At 54.6% G+C, this 17,528-nt stretch overlaps 40 non-coding genes across 40 annotated transcripts; 8 read left to right on the top strand and 32 right to left on the bottom strand.

Annotated features, from left to right (window-relative positions):
- Positions 1-167: 167 nt before the first annotated feature.
- Trnai-aau (transfer RNA isoleucine (anticodon AAU)) lies at positions 168-241 on the bottom strand. The gene has a single exon. It is a non-coding gene; the product is annotated as a tRNA-Ile (tRNA).
- A 198-nt stretch (positions 242-439) lies between these two features.
- Positions 440-511, bottom strand: Trnae-uuc (transfer RNA glutamic acid (anticodon UUC)). The gene has a single exon. It is a non-coding gene; the product is annotated as a tRNA-Glu (tRNA).
- A 305-nt stretch (positions 512-816) lies between these two features.
- Trnam-cau (transfer RNA methionine (anticodon CAU)) lies at positions 817-889 on the bottom strand. Its single transcript has one exon. It is a non-coding gene; the product is annotated as a tRNA-Met (tRNA).
- Positions 890-1,270: 381 nt separating this feature from the next.
- On the bottom strand, positions 1,271-1,341 carry Trnag-gcc (transfer RNA glycine (anticodon GCC)). The gene has a single exon. It is a non-coding gene; the product is annotated as a tRNA-Gly (tRNA).
- Positions 1,342-1,694: 353 nt separating this feature from the next.
- Trnag-ucc (transfer RNA glycine (anticodon UCC)) lies at positions 1,695-1,766 on the top strand. The gene has a single exon. It is a non-coding gene; the product is annotated as a tRNA-Gly (tRNA).
- A 596-nt stretch (positions 1,767-2,362) lies between these two features.
- Positions 2,363-2,436, bottom strand: Trnai-aau (transfer RNA isoleucine (anticodon AAU)). The gene has a single exon. It is a non-coding gene; the product is annotated as a tRNA-Ile (tRNA).
- A 198-nt stretch (positions 2,437-2,634) lies between these two features.
- On the bottom strand, positions 2,635-2,706 carry Trnae-uuc (transfer RNA glutamic acid (anticodon UUC)). The gene has a single exon. It is a non-coding gene; the product is annotated as a tRNA-Glu (tRNA).
- Positions 2,707-3,011: 305 nt separating this feature from the next.
- Trnam-cau (transfer RNA methionine (anticodon CAU)) lies at positions 3,012-3,084 on the bottom strand. The gene has a single exon. It is a non-coding gene; the product is annotated as a tRNA-Met (tRNA).
- Positions 3,085-3,465: 381 nt separating this feature from the next.
- On the bottom strand, positions 3,466-3,536 carry Trnag-gcc (transfer RNA glycine (anticodon GCC)). Its single transcript has one exon. It is a non-coding gene; the product is annotated as a tRNA-Gly (tRNA).
- A 353-nt stretch (positions 3,537-3,889) lies between these two features.
- Positions 3,890-3,961, top strand: Trnag-ucc (transfer RNA glycine (anticodon UCC)). The gene has a single exon. It is a non-coding gene; the product is annotated as a tRNA-Gly (tRNA).
- Positions 3,962-4,557: 596 nt separating this feature from the next.
- On the bottom strand, positions 4,558-4,631 carry Trnai-aau (transfer RNA isoleucine (anticodon AAU)). The gene has a single exon. It is a non-coding gene; the product is annotated as a tRNA-Ile (tRNA).
- A 198-nt stretch (positions 4,632-4,829) lies between these two features.
- Positions 4,830-4,901, bottom strand: Trnae-uuc (transfer RNA glutamic acid (anticodon UUC)). Its single transcript has one exon. It is a non-coding gene; the product is annotated as a tRNA-Glu (tRNA).
- Positions 4,902-5,206: 305 nt separating this feature from the next.
- On the bottom strand, positions 5,207-5,279 carry Trnam-cau (transfer RNA methionine (anticodon CAU)). Its single transcript has one exon. It is a non-coding gene; the product is annotated as a tRNA-Met (tRNA).
- A 381-nt stretch (positions 5,280-5,660) lies between these two features.
- On the bottom strand, positions 5,661-5,731 carry Trnag-gcc (transfer RNA glycine (anticodon GCC)). Its single transcript has one exon. It is a non-coding gene; the product is annotated as a tRNA-Gly (tRNA).
- A 353-nt stretch (positions 5,732-6,084) lies between these two features.
- On the top strand, positions 6,085-6,156 carry Trnag-ucc (transfer RNA glycine (anticodon UCC)). The gene has a single exon. It is a non-coding gene; the product is annotated as a tRNA-Gly (tRNA).
- Positions 6,157-6,752: 596 nt separating this feature from the next.
- Trnai-aau (transfer RNA isoleucine (anticodon AAU)) lies at positions 6,753-6,826 on the bottom strand. Its single transcript has one exon. It is a non-coding gene; the product is annotated as a tRNA-Ile (tRNA).
- Positions 6,827-7,024: 198 nt separating this feature from the next.
- Trnae-uuc (transfer RNA glutamic acid (anticodon UUC)) lies at positions 7,025-7,096 on the bottom strand. Its single transcript has one exon. It is a non-coding gene; the product is annotated as a tRNA-Glu (tRNA).
- A 305-nt stretch (positions 7,097-7,401) lies between these two features.
- Positions 7,402-7,474, bottom strand: Trnam-cau (transfer RNA methionine (anticodon CAU)). The gene has a single exon. It is a non-coding gene; the product is annotated as a tRNA-Met (tRNA).
- A 381-nt stretch (positions 7,475-7,855) lies between these two features.
- On the bottom strand, positions 7,856-7,926 carry Trnag-gcc (transfer RNA glycine (anticodon GCC)). The gene has a single exon. It is a non-coding gene; the product is annotated as a tRNA-Gly (tRNA).
- Positions 7,927-8,279: 353 nt separating this feature from the next.
- On the top strand, positions 8,280-8,351 carry Trnag-ucc (transfer RNA glycine (anticodon UCC)). The gene has a single exon. It is a non-coding gene; the product is annotated as a tRNA-Gly (tRNA).
- A 596-nt stretch (positions 8,352-8,947) lies between these two features.
- Positions 8,948-9,021, bottom strand: Trnai-aau (transfer RNA isoleucine (anticodon AAU)). Its single transcript has one exon. It is a non-coding gene; the product is annotated as a tRNA-Ile (tRNA).
- Positions 9,022-9,219: 198 nt separating this feature from the next.
- On the bottom strand, positions 9,220-9,291 carry Trnae-uuc (transfer RNA glutamic acid (anticodon UUC)). Its single transcript has one exon. It is a non-coding gene; the product is annotated as a tRNA-Glu (tRNA).
- A 305-nt stretch (positions 9,292-9,596) lies between these two features.
- Positions 9,597-9,669, bottom strand: Trnam-cau (transfer RNA methionine (anticodon CAU)). The gene has a single exon. It is a non-coding gene; the product is annotated as a tRNA-Met (tRNA).
- Positions 9,670-10,051: 382 nt separating this feature from the next.
- Trnag-gcc (transfer RNA glycine (anticodon GCC)) lies at positions 10,052-10,122 on the bottom strand. The gene has a single exon. It is a non-coding gene; the product is annotated as a tRNA-Gly (tRNA).
- A 353-nt stretch (positions 10,123-10,475) lies between these two features.
- Trnag-ucc (transfer RNA glycine (anticodon UCC)) lies at positions 10,476-10,547 on the top strand. Its single transcript has one exon. It is a non-coding gene; the product is annotated as a tRNA-Gly (tRNA).
- Positions 10,548-11,140: 593 nt separating this feature from the next.
- On the bottom strand, positions 11,141-11,214 carry Trnai-aau (transfer RNA isoleucine (anticodon AAU)). Its single transcript has one exon. It is a non-coding gene; the product is annotated as a tRNA-Ile (tRNA).
- Positions 11,215-11,412: 198 nt separating this feature from the next.
- Positions 11,413-11,484, bottom strand: Trnae-uuc (transfer RNA glutamic acid (anticodon UUC)). Its single transcript has one exon. It is a non-coding gene; the product is annotated as a tRNA-Glu (tRNA).
- A 305-nt stretch (positions 11,485-11,789) lies between these two features.
- On the bottom strand, positions 11,790-11,862 carry Trnam-cau (transfer RNA methionine (anticodon CAU)). Its single transcript has one exon. It is a non-coding gene; the product is annotated as a tRNA-Met (tRNA).
- A 381-nt stretch (positions 11,863-12,243) lies between these two features.
- Trnag-gcc (transfer RNA glycine (anticodon GCC)) lies at positions 12,244-12,314 on the bottom strand. Its single transcript has one exon. It is a non-coding gene; the product is annotated as a tRNA-Gly (tRNA).
- Positions 12,315-12,668: 354 nt separating this feature from the next.
- Positions 12,669-12,740, top strand: Trnag-ucc (transfer RNA glycine (anticodon UCC)). Its single transcript has one exon. It is a non-coding gene; the product is annotated as a tRNA-Gly (tRNA).
- Positions 12,741-13,335: 595 nt separating this feature from the next.
- On the bottom strand, positions 13,336-13,409 carry Trnai-aau (transfer RNA isoleucine (anticodon AAU)). The gene has a single exon. It is a non-coding gene; the product is annotated as a tRNA-Ile (tRNA).
- Positions 13,410-13,607: 198 nt separating this feature from the next.
- Positions 13,608-13,678, bottom strand: Trnae-uuc (transfer RNA glutamic acid (anticodon UUC)). Its single transcript has one exon. It is a non-coding gene; the product is annotated as a tRNA-Glu (tRNA).
- Positions 13,679-13,984: 306 nt separating this feature from the next.
- Trnam-cau (transfer RNA methionine (anticodon CAU)) lies at positions 13,985-14,057 on the bottom strand. Its single transcript has one exon. It is a non-coding gene; the product is annotated as a tRNA-Met (tRNA).
- Positions 14,058-14,437: 380 nt separating this feature from the next.
- Positions 14,438-14,507, bottom strand: Trnag-gcc (transfer RNA glycine (anticodon GCC)). The gene has a single exon. It is a non-coding gene; the product is annotated as a tRNA-Gly (tRNA).
- Positions 14,508-14,858: 351 nt separating this feature from the next.
- Positions 14,859-14,930, top strand: Trnag-ucc (transfer RNA glycine (anticodon UCC)). The gene has a single exon. It is a non-coding gene; the product is annotated as a tRNA-Gly (tRNA).
- Positions 14,931-15,526: 596 nt separating this feature from the next.
- On the bottom strand, positions 15,527-15,599 carry Trnai-aau (transfer RNA isoleucine (anticodon AAU)). The gene has a single exon. It is a non-coding gene; the product is annotated as a tRNA-Ile (tRNA).
- A 197-nt stretch (positions 15,600-15,796) lies between these two features.
- Trnae-uuc (transfer RNA glutamic acid (anticodon UUC)) lies at positions 15,797-15,868 on the bottom strand. The gene has a single exon. It is a non-coding gene; the product is annotated as a tRNA-Glu (tRNA).
- A 302-nt stretch (positions 15,869-16,170) lies between these two features.
- On the bottom strand, positions 16,171-16,243 carry Trnam-cau (transfer RNA methionine (anticodon CAU)). Its single transcript has one exon. It is a non-coding gene; the product is annotated as a tRNA-Met (tRNA).
- A 380-nt stretch (positions 16,244-16,623) lies between these two features.
- On the bottom strand, positions 16,624-16,693 carry Trnag-gcc (transfer RNA glycine (anticodon GCC)). Its single transcript has one exon. It is a non-coding gene; the product is annotated as a tRNA-Gly (tRNA).
- A 353-nt stretch (positions 16,694-17,046) lies between these two features.
- On the top strand, positions 17,047-17,118 carry Trnag-ucc (transfer RNA glycine (anticodon UCC)). The gene has a single exon. It is a non-coding gene; the product is annotated as a tRNA-Gly (tRNA).
- Positions 17,119-17,528: the final 410 nt, after the last annotated feature.

Genomic DNA, 17,528 nt, shown 5'->3' with positions numbered 1-17,528 from the left:
AACCAGTGTATTCAACATATTATGGCCATTGCCGAGTGAATGCTGTAGCGCTTCCCGACAAGTCGGGTTCGGATCCTCTGTCAACTTCCACGCGGGGTGATGATCTTTTGGTCATCACACTCGCCTGCTGAAATCGGCGCTGCCTTTTCGTAGTAGTAAAAGACTAGTGGCCCGTGGGGGGATCGAACCCACGACCTTCGCGTTATTAGCACGACGCTCTAACCAACTGAGCTAACGGGCCTCGGCAGATGCAGTTGCTCAGCCCTGCGCTGGAAACGTATGGCATGAAGCCGTACACCATTTCTATGGTCGTCGGACGTCTGCTTCCCTCGTCTATATTCTGCTGACGGTCACGAAACAGTAGCTATATTGCGAGCAGGACGGGAAACGGCAGCTCGGTCAGCTCAAACTTGTCACGGTTCGTGTGGAAAAAATTCCGTTCCGGTACCGGGAATCGAACCCGGGCCTCCTGGGTGAAAGCCAGGTATCCTAGCCACTAGACCACACCGGATGTGGGGGTGTCTTCGCCGGTTCGGACGGTCGCTTGTCGCATTTCGTGTCGTGTCCCGCGTCGGCGCCCTTCTCTCTTTGCGAGCGTCTTTGCGCATACTGACTGGCAAGGCGCGCACCTCAAACGTCTCAGAGCAATGCTTTTGGCTTCATGCTGTGCTGGGAGAAGAGGGAAAGGGAAGCTGTAAGTAGCAGTAACAGGGAGTAAACATTTTCCCGCTGAAGCGTTGAAACCGTTGTGGATAACAAACAAGAAATAAGTTGGTGCCCTAGCGACAGCATCACCATCAGTCACAGAAAATTAAATGCCCCAGGTGAGGATCGAACTCACGACCTTAAGATTATGAGACTTACGCGCTGCCTACTGCGCTACCGAGGCACGGGTGAACCGCTTTTCCTGGAAACTGGGTAAGTACCATACCCAATGTTAGACGTAAAGACACTGTACTTCCTGGATAACGTGTTCTGTTGCTAGACGTGCATTGCCGGCCCAGTTGATTGCGGTGTTGCTGCAGCTTTTGCAAACGATAGGCAGCACTCCTTGTCGTTAACGTTCAGTGCCTCGGAGGCACCTGGACATAGCAAATTGTGAGGCCAGGCCGACGCTAGTCTGTAGAACATGATGCGAGCGTCCTAGTGGGGACCCGCGAGTGCTGCGTTCTCGGTTCTTCTCAAGGGAATCCAGCTATACATTCTTGTGGATCGTGCATCTCAAGAGCGCAAGCAGCACGGCAGCATTATCGCGGGAACAGCAAAACGATGCATCGGCCGGGAATCGAACCCGGGCCGCCCGCGTGGCAGGCGAGCATTCTACCACTGAACCACCGATGCTCGGGCCAGTAGTAACTTCACGCTGCTTGCCGAGCAGATGTCTCAAGGGAAAGTGGGACTGCCGTCAAGCGCCGTAGCATTCTGTCGAGAAGATGCTGCAGACGCTGAATCCTGCACTGCACTGCTTAAAAATGCCGCCAGAACGCGGTCCTCTGCGTACTCTTGCGTCGCCGGCGCCGGCACCGACACCGACTCTTGCCAAAGGATGCGAAATGTGCGCGGATACGCTGTCCGAATGCGGCTGGATGTTCTCCCCTAGCCTACCTCGAAATGCGCCTGCCAGGTACGATCACCTTCGGCCGCTGCCGACAGGCGGGAAGCCGACACAGCGCGGCGTCGGGGCGCTTCCTGGTGCGGTGGTGGTGTAATGGTCAGCATAGTTGCCTTCCAAGCAGTTGATCCGGGTTCGATTCCCGGCCACCGCAACGGGCTTTTTAATTTCGCGTATGAGTACTTTCGCCACGCGCCCTTAAATTAATGTTTTTTCCCCCTTCTTACTCGCTGCAGACCAGACTGTAGTGTGTCTCGACTTGTCTCGACTTTGCTCAGCTGACGCGAGAGCTGACGCTCTCAAATCGGCCTATATCAAAACGACAAGCACGAGAAACGACTGAGAGAGGTAAGGAGAGGCGAGGCGATGGGCACACAGCACTCCCCCTTCCTTTCACGGTGGCGTGTCCATGACCGAATCGGGTTGTAGCTCCGAAAACAAAGGAGAAGGAAAAAATAGGAAGTAAAACTGCCAACAGTACCCTGTGTCCCCATGCGCTCACCCGCCCAAGTACTGACAAGGGCCAAAGTTGTTACAAATCGGCAATCGGACATTTTCTTTCATCTTGTCTTCATCGGTTGAGAACCAGTGTATTCAACATATTATGGCCATTGCCGAGTGAATGCTGTAGCGCTTCCCGACAAGTCGGGTTCGGATCCTCTGTCAACTTCCACGCGGGGTGATGATCTTTTGGTCATCACACTCGCCTGCTGAAATCGGCGCTGCCTTTTCGTAGTAGTAAAAGACTAGTGGCCCGTGGGGGGATCGAACCCACGACCTTCGCGTTATTAGCACGACGCTCTAACCAACTGAGCTAACGGGCCTCGGCAGATGCAGTTGCTCAGCCCTGCGCTGGAAACGTATGGCATGAAGCCGTACACCATTTCTATGGTCGTCGGACGTCTGCTTCCCTCGTCTATATTCTGCTGACGGTCACGAAACAGTAGCTATATTGCGAGCAGGACGGGAAACGGCAGCTCGGTCAGCTCAAACTTGTCACGGTTCGTGTGGAAAAAATTCCGTTCCGGTACCGGGAATCGAACCCGGGCCTCCTGGGTGAAAGCCAGGTATCCTAGCCACTAGACCACACCGGATGTGGGGGTGTCTTCGCCGGTTCGGACGGTCGCTTGTCGCATTTCGTGTCGTGTCCCGCGTCGGCGCCCTTCTCTCTTTGCGAGCGTCTTTGCGCATACTGACTGGCAAGGCGCGCACCTCAAACGTCTCAGAGCAATGCTTTTGGCTTCATGCTGTGCTGGGAGAAGAGGGAAAGGGAAGCTGTAAGTAGCAGTAACAGGGAGTAAACATTTTCCCGCTGAAGCGTTGAAACCGTTGTGGATAACAAACAAGAAATAAGTTGGTGCCCTAGCGACAGCATCACCATCAGTCACAGAAAATTAAATGCCCCAGGTGAGGATCGAACTCACGACCTTAAGATTATGAGACTTACGCGCTGCCTACTGCGCTACCGAGGCACGGGTGAACCGCTTTTCCTGGAAACTGGGTAAGTACCATACCCAATGTTAGACGTAAAGACACTGTACTTCCTGGATAACGTGTTCTGTTGCTAGACGTGCATTGCCGGCCCAGTTGATTGCGGTGTTGCTGCAGCTTTTGCAAACGATAGGCAGCACTCCTTGTCGTTAACGTTCAGTGCCTCGGAGGCACCTGGACATAGCAAATTGTGAGGCCAGGCCGACGCTAGTCTGTAGAACATGATGCGAGCGTCCTAGTGGGGACCCGCGAGTGCTGCGTTCTCGGTTCTTCTCAAGGGAATCCAGCTATACATTCTTGTGGATCGTGCATCTCAAGAGCGCAAGCAGCACGGCAGCATTATCGCGGGAACAGCAAAACGATGCATCGGCCGGGAATCGAACCCGGGCCGCCCGCGTGGCAGGCGAGCATTCTACCACTGAACCACCGATGCTCGGGCCAGTAGTAACTTCACGCTGCTTGCCGAGCAGATGTCTCAAGGGAAAGTGGGACTGCCGTCAAGCGCCGTAGCATTCTGTCGAGAAGATGCTGCAGACGCTGAATCCTGCACTGCACTGCTTAAAAATGCCGCCAGAACGCGGTCCTCTGCGTACTCTTGCGTCGCCGGCGCCGGCACCGACACCGACTCTTGCCAAAGGATGCGAAATGTGCGCGGATACGCTGTCCGAATGCGGCTGGATGTTCTCCCCTAGCCTACCTCGAAATGCGCCTGCCAGGTACGATCACCTTCGGCCGCTGCCGACAGGCGGGAAGCCGACACAGCGCGGCGTCGGGGCGCTTCCTTGTGCGGTGGTGGTGTAATGGTCAGCATAGTTGCCTTCCAAGCAGTTGATCCGGGTTCGATTCCCGGCCACCGCAACGGGCTTTTTAATTTCGCGTATGAGTACTTTCGCCACGCGCCCTTAAATTAATGTTTTTTCCCCCTTCTTACTCGCTGCAGACCAGCCTGTAGTGTGTCTCGACTTGTCTCGACTTTGCTCAGCTGACGCGAGAGCTGACGCTCTCAAATCGGCCTATATCAAAACGACAAGCACGAGAAACGACTGAGAGAGGTAAGGAGAGGCGAGGCGATGGGCACACAGCACTCCCCCTTCCTTTCACGGTGGCGTGTCCATGACCGAATCGGGTTGTAGCTCCGAAAACAAAGGAGAAGGAAAAAATAGGAAGTAAAACTGCCAACAGTACCCTGTGTCCCCATGCGCTCACCCGCCCAAGTACTGACAAGGGCCAAAGTTGTTACAAATCGGCAATCGGACATTTTCTTTCATCTTGTCTTCATCGGTTGAGAACCAGTGTATTCAACATATTATGGCCATTGCCGAGTGAATGCTGTAGCGCTTCCCGACAAGTCGGGTTCGGATCCTCTGTCAACTTCCACGCGGGGTGATGATCTTTTGGTCATCACACTCGCCTGCTGAAATCGGCGCTGCCTTTTCGTAGTAGTAAAAGACTAGTGGCCCGTGGGGGGATCGAACCCACGACCTTCGCGTTATTAGCACGACGCTCTAACCAACTGAGCTAACGGGCCTCGGCAGATGCAGTTGCTCAGCCCTGCGCTGGAAACGTATGGCATGAAGCCGTACACCATTTCTATGGTCGTCGGACGTCTGCTTCCCTCGTCTATATTCTGCTGACGGTCACGAAACAGTAGCTATATTGCGAGCAGGACGGGAAACGGCAGCTCGGTCAGCTCAAACTTGTCACGGTTCGTGTGGAAAAAATTCCGTTCCGGTACCGGGAATCGAACCCGGGCCTCCTGGGTGAAAGCCAGGTATCCTAGCCACTAGACCACACCGGATGTGGGGGTGTCTTCGCCGGTTCGGACGGTCGCTTGTCGCATTTCGTGTCGTGTCCCGCGTCGGCGCCCTTCTCTCTTTGCGAGCGTCTTTGCGCATACTGACTGGCAAGGCGCGCACCTCAAACGTCTCAGAGCAATGCTTTTGGCTTCATGCTGTGCTGGGAGAAGAGGGAAAGGGAAGCTGTAAGTAGCAGTAACAGGGAGTAAACATTTTCCCGCTGAAGCGTTGAAACCGTTGTGGATAACAAACAAGAAATAAGTTGGTGCCCTAGCGACAGCATCACCATCAGTCACAGAAAATTAAATGCCCCAGGTGAGGATCGAACTCACGACCTTAAGATTATGAGACTTACGCGCTGCCTACTGCGCTACCGAGGCACGGGTGAACCGCTTTTCCTGGAAACTGGGTAAGTACCATACCCAATGTTAGACGTAAAGACACTGTACTTCCTGGATAACGTGTTCTGTTGCTAGACGTGCATTGCCGGCCCAGTTGATTGCGGTGTTGCTGCAGCTTTTGCAAACGATAGGCAGCACTCCTTGTCGTTAACGTTCAGTGCCTCGGAGGCACCTGGACATAGCAAATTGTGAGGCCAGGCCGACGCTAGTCTGTAGAACATGATGCGAGCGTCCTAGTGGGGACCCGCGAGTGCTGCGTTCTCGGTTCTTCTCAAGGGAATCCAGCTATACATTCTTGTGGATCGTGCATCTCAAGAGCGCAAGCAGCACGGCAGCATTATCGCGGGAACAGCAAAACGATGCATCGGCCGGGAATCGAACCCGGGCCGCCCGCGTGGCAGGCGAGCATTCTACCACTGAACCACCGATGCTCGGGCCAGTAGTAACTTCACGCTGCTTGCCGAGCAGATGTCTCAAGGGAAAGTGGGACTGCCGTCAAGCGCCGTAGCATTCTGTCGAGAAGATGCTGCAGACGCTGAATCCTGCACTGCACTGCTTAAAAATGCCGCCAGAACGCGGTCCTCTGCGTACTCTTGCGTCGCCGGCGCCGGCACCGACACCGACTCTTGCCAAAGGATGCGAAATGTGCGCGGATACGCTGTCCGAATGCGGCTGGATGTTCTCCCCTAGCCTACCTCGAAATGCGCCTGCCAGGTACGATCACCTTCGGCCGCTGCCGACAGGCGGGAAGCCGACACAGCGCGGCGTCGGGGCGCTTCCTTGTGCGGTGGTGGTGTAATGGTCAGCATAGTTGCCTTCCAAGCAGTTGATCCGGGTTCGATTCCCGGCCACCGCAACGGGCTTTTTAATTTCGCGTATGAGTACTTTCGCCACGCGCCCTTAAATTAATGTTTTTTCCCCCTTCTTACTCGCTGCAGACCAGCCTGTAGTGTGTCTCGACTTGTCTCGACTTTGCTCAGCTGACGCGAGAGCTGACGCTCTCAAATCGGCCTATATCAAAACGACAAGCACGAGAAACGACTGAGAGAGGTAAGGAGAGGCGAGGCGATGGGCACACAGCACTCCCCCTTCCTTTCACGGTGGCGTGTCCATGACCGAATCGGGTTGTAGCTCCGAAAACAAAGGAGAAGGAAAAAATAGGAAGTAAAACTGCCAACAGTACCCTGTGTCCCCATGCGCTCACCCGCCCAAGTACTGACAAGGGCCAAAGTTGTTACAAATCGGCAATCGGACATTTTCTTTCATCTTGTCTTCATCGGTTGAGAACCAGTGTATTCAACATATTATGGCCATTGCCGAGTGAATGCTGTAGCGCTTCCCGACAAGTCGGGTTCGGATCCTCTGTCAACTTCCACGCGGGGTGATGATCTTTTGGTCATCACACTCGCCTGCTGAAATCGGCGCTGCCTTTTCGTAGTAGTAAAAGACTAGTGGCCCGTGGGGGGATCGAACCCACGACCTTCGCGTTATTAGCACGACGCTCTAACCAACTGAGCTAACGGGCCTCGGCAGATGCAGTTGCTCAGCCCTGCGCTGGAAACGTATGGCATGAAGCCGTACACCATTTCTATGGTCGTCGGACGTCTGCTTCCCTCGTCTATATTCTGCTGACGGTCACGAAACAGTAGCTATATTGCGAGCAGGACGGGAAACGGCAGCTCGGTCAGCTCAAACTTGTCACGGTTCGTGTGGAAAAAATTCCGTTCCGGTACCGGGAATCGAACCCGGGCCTCCTGGGTGAAAGCCAGGTATCCTAGCCACTAGACCACACCGGATGTGGGGGTGTCTTCGCCGGTTCGGACGGTCGCTTGTCGCATTTCGTGTCGTGTCCCGCGTCGGCGCCCTTCTCTCTTTGCGAGCGTCTTTGCGCATACTGACTGGCAAGGCGCGCACCTCAAACGTCTCAGAGCAATGCTTTTGGCTTCATGCTGTGCTGGGAGAAGAGGGAAAGGGAAGCTGTAAGTAGCAGTAACAGGGAGTAAACATTTTCCCGCTGAAGCGTTGAAACCGTTGTGGATAACAAACAAGAAATAAGTTGGTGCCCTAGCGACAGCATCACCATCAGTCACAGAAAATTAAATGCCCCAGGTGAGGATCGAACTCACGACCTTAAGATTATGAGACTTACGCGCTGCCTACTGCGCTACCGAGGCACGGGTGAACCGCTTTTCCTGGAAACTGGGTAAGTACCATACCCAATGTTAGACGTAAAGACACTGTACTTCCTGGATAACGTGTTCTGTTGCTAGACGTGCATTGCCGGCCCAGTTGATTGCGGTGTTGCTGCAGCTTTTGCAAACGATAGGCAGCACTCCTTGTCGTTAACGTTCAGTGCCTCGGAGGCACCTGGACATAGCAAATTGTGAGGCCAGGCCGACGCTAGTCTGTAGAACATGATGCGAGCGTCCTAGTGGGGACCCGCGAGTGCTGCGTTCTCGGTTCTTCTCAAGGGAATCCAGCTATACATTCTTGTGGATCGTGCATCTCAAGAGCGCAAGCAGCACGGCAGCATTATCGCGGGAACAGCAAAACGATGCATCGGCCGGGAATCGAACCCGGGCCGCCCGCGTGGCAGGCGAGCATTCTACCACTGAACCACCGATGCTCGGGCCAGTAGTAACTTCACGCTGCTTGCCGAGCAGATGTCTCAAGGGAAAGTGGGACTGCCGTCAAGCGCCGTAGCATTCTGTCGAGAAGATGCTGCAGACGCTGAATCCTGCACTGCACTGCTTAAAAATGCCGCCAGAACGCGGTCCTCTGCGTACTCTTGCGTCGCCGGCGCCGGCACCGACACCGACTCTTGCCAAAGGATGCGAAATGTGCGCGGATACGCTGTCCGAATGCGGCTGGATGTTCTCCCCTAGCCTACCTCGAAATGCGCCTGCCAGGTACGATCACCTTCGGCCGCTGCCGACAGGCGGGAAGCCGACACAGCGCGGCGTCGGGGCGCTTCCTTGTGCGGTGGTGGTGTAATGGTCAGCATAGTTGCCTTCCAAGCAGTTGATCCGGGTTCGATTCCCGGCCACCGCAACGGGCTTTTTAATTTCGCGTATGAGTACTTTCGCCACGCGCCCTTAAATTAATGTTTTTTCCCCCTTCTTACTCGCTGCAGACCAGCCTGTAGTGTGTCTCGACTTGTCTCGACTTTGCTCAGCTGACGCGAGAGCTGACGCTCTCAAATCGGCCTATATCAAAACGACAAGCACGAGAAACGACTGAGAGAGGTAAGGAGAGGCGAGGCGATGGGCACACAGCACTCCCCCTTCCTTTCACGGTGGCGTGTCCATGACCGAATCGGGTTGTAGCTCCGAAAACAAAGGAGAAGGAAAAAATAGGAAGTAAAACTGCCAACAGTACCCTGTGTCCCCATGCGCTCACCCGCCCAAGTACTGACAAGGGCCAAAGTTGTTACAAATCGGCAATCGGACATTTTCTTTCATCTTGTCTTCATCGGTTGAGAACCAGTGTATTCAACATATTATGGCCATTGCCGAGTGAATGCTGTAGCGCTTCCCGACAAGTCGGGTTCGGATCCTCTGTCAACTTCCACGCGGGGTGATGATCTTTTGGTCATCACACTCGCCTGCTGAAATCGGCGCTGCCTTTTCGTAGTAGTAAAAGACTAGTGGCCCGTGGGGGGATCGAACCCACGACCTTCGCGTTATTAGCACGACGCTCTAACCAACTGAGCTAACGGGCCTCGGCAGATGCAGTTGCTCAGCCCTGCGCTGGAAACGTATGGCATGAAGCCGTACACCATTTCTATGGTCGTCGGACGTCTGCTTCCCTCGTCTATATTCTGCTGACGGTCACGAAACAGTAGCTATATTGCGAGCAGGACGGGAAACGGCAGCTCGGTCAGCTCAAACTTGTCACGGTTCGTGTGGAAAAAATTCCGTTCCGGTACCGGGAATCGAACCCGGGCCTCCTGGGTGAAAGCCAGGTATCCTAGCCACTAGACCACACCGGATGTGGGGGTGTCTTCGCCGGTTCGGACGGTCGCTTGTCGCATTTCGTGTCGTGTCCCGCGTCGGCGCCCTTCTCTCTTTGCGAGCGTCTTTGCGCATACTGACTGGCAAGGCGCGCACCTCAAACGTCTCAGAGCAATGCTTTTGGCTTCATGCTGTGCTGGGAGAAGAGGGAAAGGGAAGCTGTAAGTAGCAGTAACAGGGAGTAAACATTTTCCCGCTGAAGCGTTGAAACCGTTGTGGATAACAAACAAGAAATAAGTTGGTGCCCTAGCGACAGCATCACCATCAGTCACAGAAAATTAAATGCCCCAGGTGAGGATCGAACTCACGACCTTAAGATTATGAGACTTACGCGCTGCCTACTGCGCTACCGAGGCACGGGTGAACCGCTTTTCCTGGAAACTGGGTAAGTACCATACCCAATGTTAGACGTAAAGACACTGTACTTCCTGGATAACGTGTTCTGTTGCTAGACGTGCATTGCCGGCCCAGTTGATTGCGGTGTTGCTGCAGCTTTTGCAAACGATAGGCAGCACTCCTTGTCGTTAACGTTCAGTGCCTCGGAGGCACCTGGACATAGCAAATTGTGAGGCCAGGCCGACGCTAGTCTGTAGAACATGATGCGAGCGTCCTAGTGGGGACCCGCGAGTGCTTGCGTTCTCGGTTCTTCTCAAGGGAATCCAGCTATACATTCTTGTGGATCGTGCATCTCAAGAGCGCAAGCAGCACGGCAGCATTATCGCGGGAACAGCAAAACGATGCATCGGCCGGGAATCGAACCCGGGCCGCCCGCGTGGCAGGCGAGCATTCTACCACTGAACCACCGATGCTCGGGCCAGTAGTAACTTCACGCTGCTTGCCGAGCAGATGTCTCAAGGGAAAGTGGGACTGCCGTCAAGCGCCGTAGCATTCTGTCGAGAAGATGCTGCAGACGCTGAATCCTGCACTGCACTGCTTAAAAATGCCGCCAGAACGCGGTCCTCTGCGTACTCTTGCGTCGCCGGCGCCGGCACCGACACCGACTCTTGCCAAAGGATGCGAAATGTGCGCGGATACGCTGTCCGAATGCGGCTGGATGTTCTCCCCTAGCCTACCTCGAAATGCGCCTGCCAGGTACGATCACCTTCGGCCGCTGCCGACAGGCGGGAAGCCGACACAGCGCGGCGTCGGGGCGCTTCCTTGTGCGGTGGTGGTGTAATGGTCAGCATAGTTGCCTTCCAAGCAGTTGATCCGGGTTCGATTCCCGGCCACCGCAACGGGCTTTTTAATTTCGCGTATGAGTACTTTCGCCACGCGCCCTTAAATTAATGTTTTTTCCCCCTTCTTACTCGCTGCAGACCAGCCTGTAGTGTGTCTCGACTTGTCTCGACTTTGCTCAGCTGACGCGAGAGCTGACGCTCTCAAATCGGCCTATATCAAAACGACAAGCACGAGAAACGACTGAGAGAGGTAAGGAGAGGCGAGGCGATGGGCACACAGCACTCCCCCTTCCTTTCACGGTGGCGTGTCCATGACCGAATCGGGTTGTAGCTCCGAAAACAAAGGAGAAGGAAAAAATAGAAGTAAAACTGCCAACAGTACCCTGTGTCCCATGCGCTCACCCGCCCAAGTACTGACAAGGGCCAAAGTTGTTACAAATCGGCAATCGGACATTTTCTTTCATCTTGTCTTCATCGGTTGAGAACCAGTGTATTCAACATATTATGGCCATTGCCGAGTGAATGCTGTAGCGCTTCCCGACAAGTCGGGTTCGGATCCTCTGTCAACTTCCACGCGGGGTGATGATCTTTTGGTCATCACACTCGCCTGCTGAAATCGGCGCTGCCTTTCGTAGTAGTAAAAGACTAGTGGCCCGTGGGGGGATCGAACCCACGACCTTCGCGTTATTAGCACGACGCTCTAACCAACTGAGCTAACGGGCCTCGGCAGATGCAGTTGCTCAGCCCTGCGCTGGAAACGTATGGCATGAAGCCGTACACCATTTCTATGGTCGTCGGACGTCTGCTTCCCTCGTCTATATTCTGCTGACGGTCACGAAACAGTAGCTATATTGCGAGCAGGACGGGAAACGGCAGCTCGGTCAGCTCAAACTTGTCACGGTTCGTGTGGAAAAAATTCCGTTCCGGTACCGGAATCGAACCCCGGGCCTCCTGGGTGAAAGCCAGGTATCCTAGCCACTAGACCACACCGGATGTGGGGGTGTCTTCGCCGGTTCGGACGGTCGCTTGTCGCATTTCGTGTCGTGTCCCGCGTCGGCGCCCTTCTCTCTTTGCGAGCGTCTTTGCGCATACTGACTGGCAAGGCGCGCACCTCAAACGTCTCAGAGCAATGCTTTTGGCTTCATGCTGTGCTGGGAGAAGAGGGAAAGGGAAGCTGTAAGTAGCAGTAACAGGGAGTAAACATTTTCCCGCTGAAGCGTTGAAACCGTTGTGGATAACAAACAAGAAATAAGTTGGTGCCCTAGCGACAGCATCACCATCAGTCACAGAAAATTAAATGCCCCAGGTGAGGATCGAACTCACGACCTTAAGATTATGAGACTTACGCGCTGCCTACTGCGCTACCGAGGCACGGGTGAACCGCTTTTCCTGGAAACTGGGTAAGTACCATACCCAATGTTAGACGTAAAGACACTGTACTTCCTGGATAACGTGTTCTGTTGCTAGACGTGCATTTGCCGGCCAGTTGATTGCGGTGTTGCTGCAGCTTTTGCAAACGATAGGCAGCACTCCTTGTCGTTAACGTTCAGTGCCTCGGAGGCACCTGGACATAGCAAATTGTGAGGCCAGGCCGACGCTAGTCTGTAGAACATGATGCGAGCGTCCTAGTGGGGACCCGCGAGTGCTGCGTTCTCGGTTCTTCTCAAGGGAATCCAGCTATACATTCTTGTGGATCGTGCATCTCAAGAGCGCAAGCAGCACGGCAGCATTATCGCGGGAACAGCAAAACGATGCATCGGCCGGGAATCGAACCCGGGCCGCCCGCGTGGCAGGCGAGCATTCTACCACTGAACCACCGATGCTCGGGCCAGTAGTAACTTCACGCTGCTTGCCGAGCAGATGTCTCAAGGGAAAGTGGGACTGCCGTCAAGCGCCGTAGCATTCTGTCGAGAAGATGCTGCAGACGCTGAATCCTGCACTGCACTGCTTAAAAATGCCGCCAGAACGCGGTCCTCTGCGTACTCTTGCGTCGCCGGCGCCGGCACCGACACCGACTCTTGCCAAAGGATGCGAAATGTGCGCGGATACGCTGTCCGAATGCGGCTGGATGTTCTCCCCTAGCCTACCTCGAAATGCGCCTGCCAGGTACGAATCACCTTCGGCCGCTGCCGACAGGCGGGAAGCCGACACAGCGCGGCGTCGGGGCGCTTCCTTGTGCGGTGGTGGTGTAATGGTCAGCATAGTTGCCTTCCAAGCAGTTGATCCGGGTTCGATTCCCGGCCACCGCAACGGGCTTTTTAATTTCGCGTATGAGTACTTTCGCCACGCGCCCTTAAATTAATGTTTTTTCCCCCTTCTTACTCGCTGCAGACCAGCCTGTAGTGTGTCTCGACTTGTCTCGACTTTGCTCAGCTGACGCGAGAGCTGACGCTCTCAAATCGGCCTATATCAAAACGACAAGCACGAGAAACGACTGAGAGAGGTAAGGAGAGGCGAGGCGATGGGCACACAGCACTCCCCCTTCCTTTCACGGTGGCGTGTCCATGACCGAATCGGGTTGTAGCTCCGAAAACAAAGGAGAAGGAAAAAATAGGAAGTAAAACTGCCAACAGTACCCTGTGTCCCCATGCGCTCACCCGCCCAAGTACTGACAAGGGCCAAAGTTGTTACAAATCGGCAATCGGACATTTTCTTTCATCTTGTCTTCATCGGTTGAGAACCAGTGTATTCAACATATTATGGCCATTGCCGAGTGAATGCTGTAGCGCTTCCCGACAAGTCGGGTTCGGATCCTCTGTCAACTTCCACGCGGGGTGATGATCTTTTGGTCATCACACTCGCCTGCTGAATCGGCGCTGCCTTTTCGTAGTAGTAAAAGACTAGTGGCCCGTGGGGGGATCGAACCCACGACCTTCGCGTTATTAGCACGACGCTCTAACCAACTGAGCTAACGGGCCTCGGCAGATGCAGTTGCTCAGCCCTGCGCTGGAAACGTATGGCATGAAGCCGTACACCATTTCTATGGTCGTCGGACGTCTGCTTCCCTCGTCTATATTCTGCTGACGGTCACGAAACAGTAGCTATATTGCGAGCAGGACGGGAAACGGCAGCTCGGTCAGCTCAAACTTGTCACGGTTCGTGTGGAAAAAATTCCGTTCCGGTACCGGGAATCGAACCCGGGCTCCTGGGTGAAAGCCAGGTATCCTAGCCACTAGACCACACCGGATGTGGGGGTGTCTTCGCCGGTTCGGACGGTCGCTTGTCGCATTTCGTGTCGTGTCCCGCGTCGGCGCCCTTCTCTCTTTGCGAGCGTCTTTGCGCATACTGACTGGCAAGGCGCGCACCTCAAACGTCTCAGAGCAATGCTTTTGGCTTCATGCTGTGCTGGGAGAAGAGGGGAAAGGGAAGCTGTAAGTAGCAGTAACAGGGAGTAAACATTTTCCCGCTGAAGCGTTGAAACCGTTGTGGATAACAAACAAGAAATAAGTTGGTGCCCTAGCGACAGCATCACCATCAGTCACAGAAAATTAAATGCCCCAGGTGAGGATCGAACTCACGACCTTAAGATTATGAGACTTACGCGCTGCCTACTGCGCTACCGAGGCACGGGTGAACCGCTTTTCCTGGAAACTGGGTAAGTACCATACCCAATGTTAGACGTAAAGACACTGTACTTCCTGGATAACGTGTTCTGTTGCTAGACGTGCATTGCCGGCCCAGTGATTGCGGTGTTGCTGCAGCTTTTGCAAACGATAGGCAGCACTCCTTGTCGTTAACGTTCAGTGCCTCGGAGGCACCTGGACATAGCAAATTGTGAGGCCAGGCCGACGCTAGTCTGTAGAACATGATGCGAGCGTCCTAGTGGGGACCCGCGAGTGCTGCGTTCTCGGTTCTTCTCAAGGAATCCAGCTATACATTCTTGTGGATCGTGCATCTCAAGAGCGCAAAGCAGCACGGCAGCATTATCGCGGGAACAGCAAAACGATGCATCGGCCGGGAATCGAACCCGGCCGCCCGCGTGGCAGGCGAGCATTCTACCACTGAACCACCGATGCTCGGGCCAGTAGTAACTTCACGCTGCTTGCCGAGCAGATGTCTCAAGGGAAAGTGGGACTGCCGTCAAGCGCCGTAGCATTCTGTCGAGAAGATGCTGCAGACGCTGAATCCTGCACTGCACTGCTTAAAAATGCCGCCAGAACGCGGTCCTCTGCGTACTCTTGCGTCGCCGGCGCCGGCACCGACACCGACTCTTGCCAAAGGATGCGAAATGTGCGCGGATACGCTGTCCGAATGCGGCTGGATGTTCTCCCTAGCCTACCTCGAAATGCGCCTGCCAGGTACGATCACCTTCGGCCGCTGCGACAGGCGGGAAGCCGACACAGCGCGGCGTCGGGGCGCTTCCTTGTGCGGTGGTGGTGTAATGGTCAGCATAGTTGCCTTCCAAGCAGTTGATCCGGGTTCGATTCCCGGCCACCGCAACGGGCTTTTTAATTTCGCGTATGAGTACTTTCGCCACGCGCCCTTAAATTAATGTTTTTTCCCCCTTCTTACTCGCTGCAGACCAGCCTGTAGTGTGTCTCGACTTGTCTCGACTTTGCTCAGCTGACGCGAGAGCTGACGCTCTCAAATCGGCCTATATCAAAACGACAAGCACGAGAAACGACTGAGAGAGGTAAGGAGAGGCGAGGCGATGGGCACACAGCACTCCCCCTTCCTTTCACGGTGGCGTGTCCATGACCGAATCGGGTTGTAGCTCCGAAAACAAAGGAGAAGGAAAAAATAGGAAGTAAAACTGCCAACAGTACCCTGTGTCCCCATGCGCTCACCCGCCCAAGTACTGACAAGGGCCAAAGTTGTTACAAATCGGCAATCGGACATTTTCTTTCATCTTGTCTTCATCGGTTGAGAACCAGTGTATTCAACATATTATGGCCATTGCCGAGTGAATGCTGTAGCGCTTCCCGACAAGTCGGGTTCGGATCCTCTGTCAACTTCCACGCGGGGTGATGATCTTTTGGTCATCACACTCGCCTGCTGAAATCGGCGCTGCCTTTTCGTAGTAGTAAAAGACTAGTGGCCGTGGGGGGATCGAACCCACGACCTTCGCGTTATTAGCACGACGCTCTAACCAACTGAGCTAACGGGCCTCGGCAGATGCAGTTGCTCAGCCCTGCGCTGAAACGTATGGCATGAAGCCGTACACCATTTCTATGGTCGTCGGACGTCTGCTTCCCTCGTCTATATTCTGCTGACGGTCACGAAACAGTAGCTATATTGCGAGCAGGACGGGAAACGGCAGCTCGGTCAGCTCAAACTTGTCACGGTTCGTGTGGAAAAAATTCCGTTCCGGTACCGGGAATCGAACCCGGGCCTCCTGGGTGAAAGCCAGGTATCCTAGCCACTAGACCACACCGGATGTGGGGGTGTCTTCGCCGGTTCGGACGGTCGCTTGTCGCATTTCGTGTCGTGTCCCGCGTCGGCGCCCTTCTCTCTTTGCGAGCGTCTTTGCGCATACTGACTGGCAAGGCGCGCACCTCAAACGTCTCAGAGCAATGCTTTTGGCTTCATGCTGTGCTGGAGAAGAGGGAAAGGGAAGCTGTAAGTAGCAGTAACAGGGAGTAAACATTTTCCCGCTGAAGCGTTGAAACCGTTGTGATAACAAACAAGAAATAAGTGGTGCCCTAGCGACAGCATCACCATCAGTCACAGAAAATTAAATGCCCCAGGTGAGGATCGAACTCACGACCTTAAGATTATGAGACTTACGCGCTGCCTACTGCGCTACCGAGGCACGGGTGAACCGCTTTTCCTGGAAACTGGGTAAGTACCATACCCAATGTTAGACGTAAAGACACTGTACTTCCTGGATAACGTGTTCTGTTGCTAGACGTGCATTGCCGGCCCAGTTGATTGCGGTGTTGCTGCAGCTTTTGCAAACGATAGGCAGCACTCCTTGTCGTTAACGTTCAGTGCCTCGGAGGCACCTGGACATAGCAAATTGTGAGGCCAGGCCGACGCTAGTCTGTAGAACATGATGCGAGCGTCCTAGTGGGGACCCGCGAGTGCTGCGTTCTCGGTTCTTCTCAAGGAATCCAGCTATACATTCTTGTGGATCGTGCATCTCAAGAGCGCAAGCAGCACGGCAGCATTATCGCGGGAACAGCAAAACGATGCATCGCCGGGAATCGAACCCGGGCCGCCCGCGTGGCAGGCGAGCATTCTACCACTGAACCACCGATGCTCGGGCCAGTAGTAACTTCACGCTGCTTGCCGAGCAGATGTCTCAAGGGAAAGTGGGACTGCCGTCAAGCGCCGTAGCATTCTGTCGAGAAGATGCTGCAGACGCTGAATCCTGCACTGCACTGCTTAAAAATGCCGCCAGAACGCGGTCCTCTGCGTACTCTTGCGTCGCCGGCGCCGGCACCGACACCGACTCTTGCCAAAGGATGCGAAATGTGCGCGGATACGCTGTCCGAATGCGGCTGGATGTTCTCCCTAGCCCTACCTCGAAATGCGCCTGCCAGGTACGATCACCTTCGGCCGCTGCCGACAGGCGGGAAGCCGACACAGCGCGGCGTCGGGGCGCTTCCTTGTGCGGTGGTGGTGTAATGGTCAGCATAGTTGCCTTCCAAGCAGTTGATCCGGGTTCGATTCCCGGCCACCGCAACGGGCTTTTAATTTCGCGTATGAGTACTTTCGCCACGCGCCTTAAATTAATGTTTTTTCCCCCTTCTTACTCGCTGCAGACCAGCCTGTAGTGTGTCTCGACTTGTCTCGACTTTGCTCAGCTGACGCGAGAGCTGACGCTCTCAAATCGGCCTATATCAAAACGACAAGCACGAGAAACGACTGAGAGAGGTAAGGAGAGGCGAGGCGATGGGCACACAGCACTCCCCCTTCCTTTCACGGTGGCGTGTCCATGACCGAATCGGGTTGTAGCTCCGAAAACAAAGGAGAAGGAAAAAATAGGAAGTAAAACTGCCAACAGTACCCTGTGTCCCCCATGCGCTCACCCGCCCAAGTACTGACAAGGGCCAAAGTTGTTACAAATCGGCAATCGGACATTTTCTTTCATC

The sequence above is a fragment of the Schistocerca nitens genome, unplaced genomic scaffold (genome assembly GCF_023898315.1).
Source record: "Schistocerca nitens isolate TAMUIC-IGC-003100 unplaced genomic scaffold, iqSchNite1.1 HiC_scaffold_77, whole genome shotgun sequence".
NCBI lineage: Eukaryota > Metazoa > Arthropoda > Insecta > Orthoptera > Acrididae > Schistocerca > Schistocerca nitens.
The sequence above is the reverse complement of the archived record's forward strand: the minus strand, read 5'-3'. Positions and strand labels throughout refer to the sequence as shown.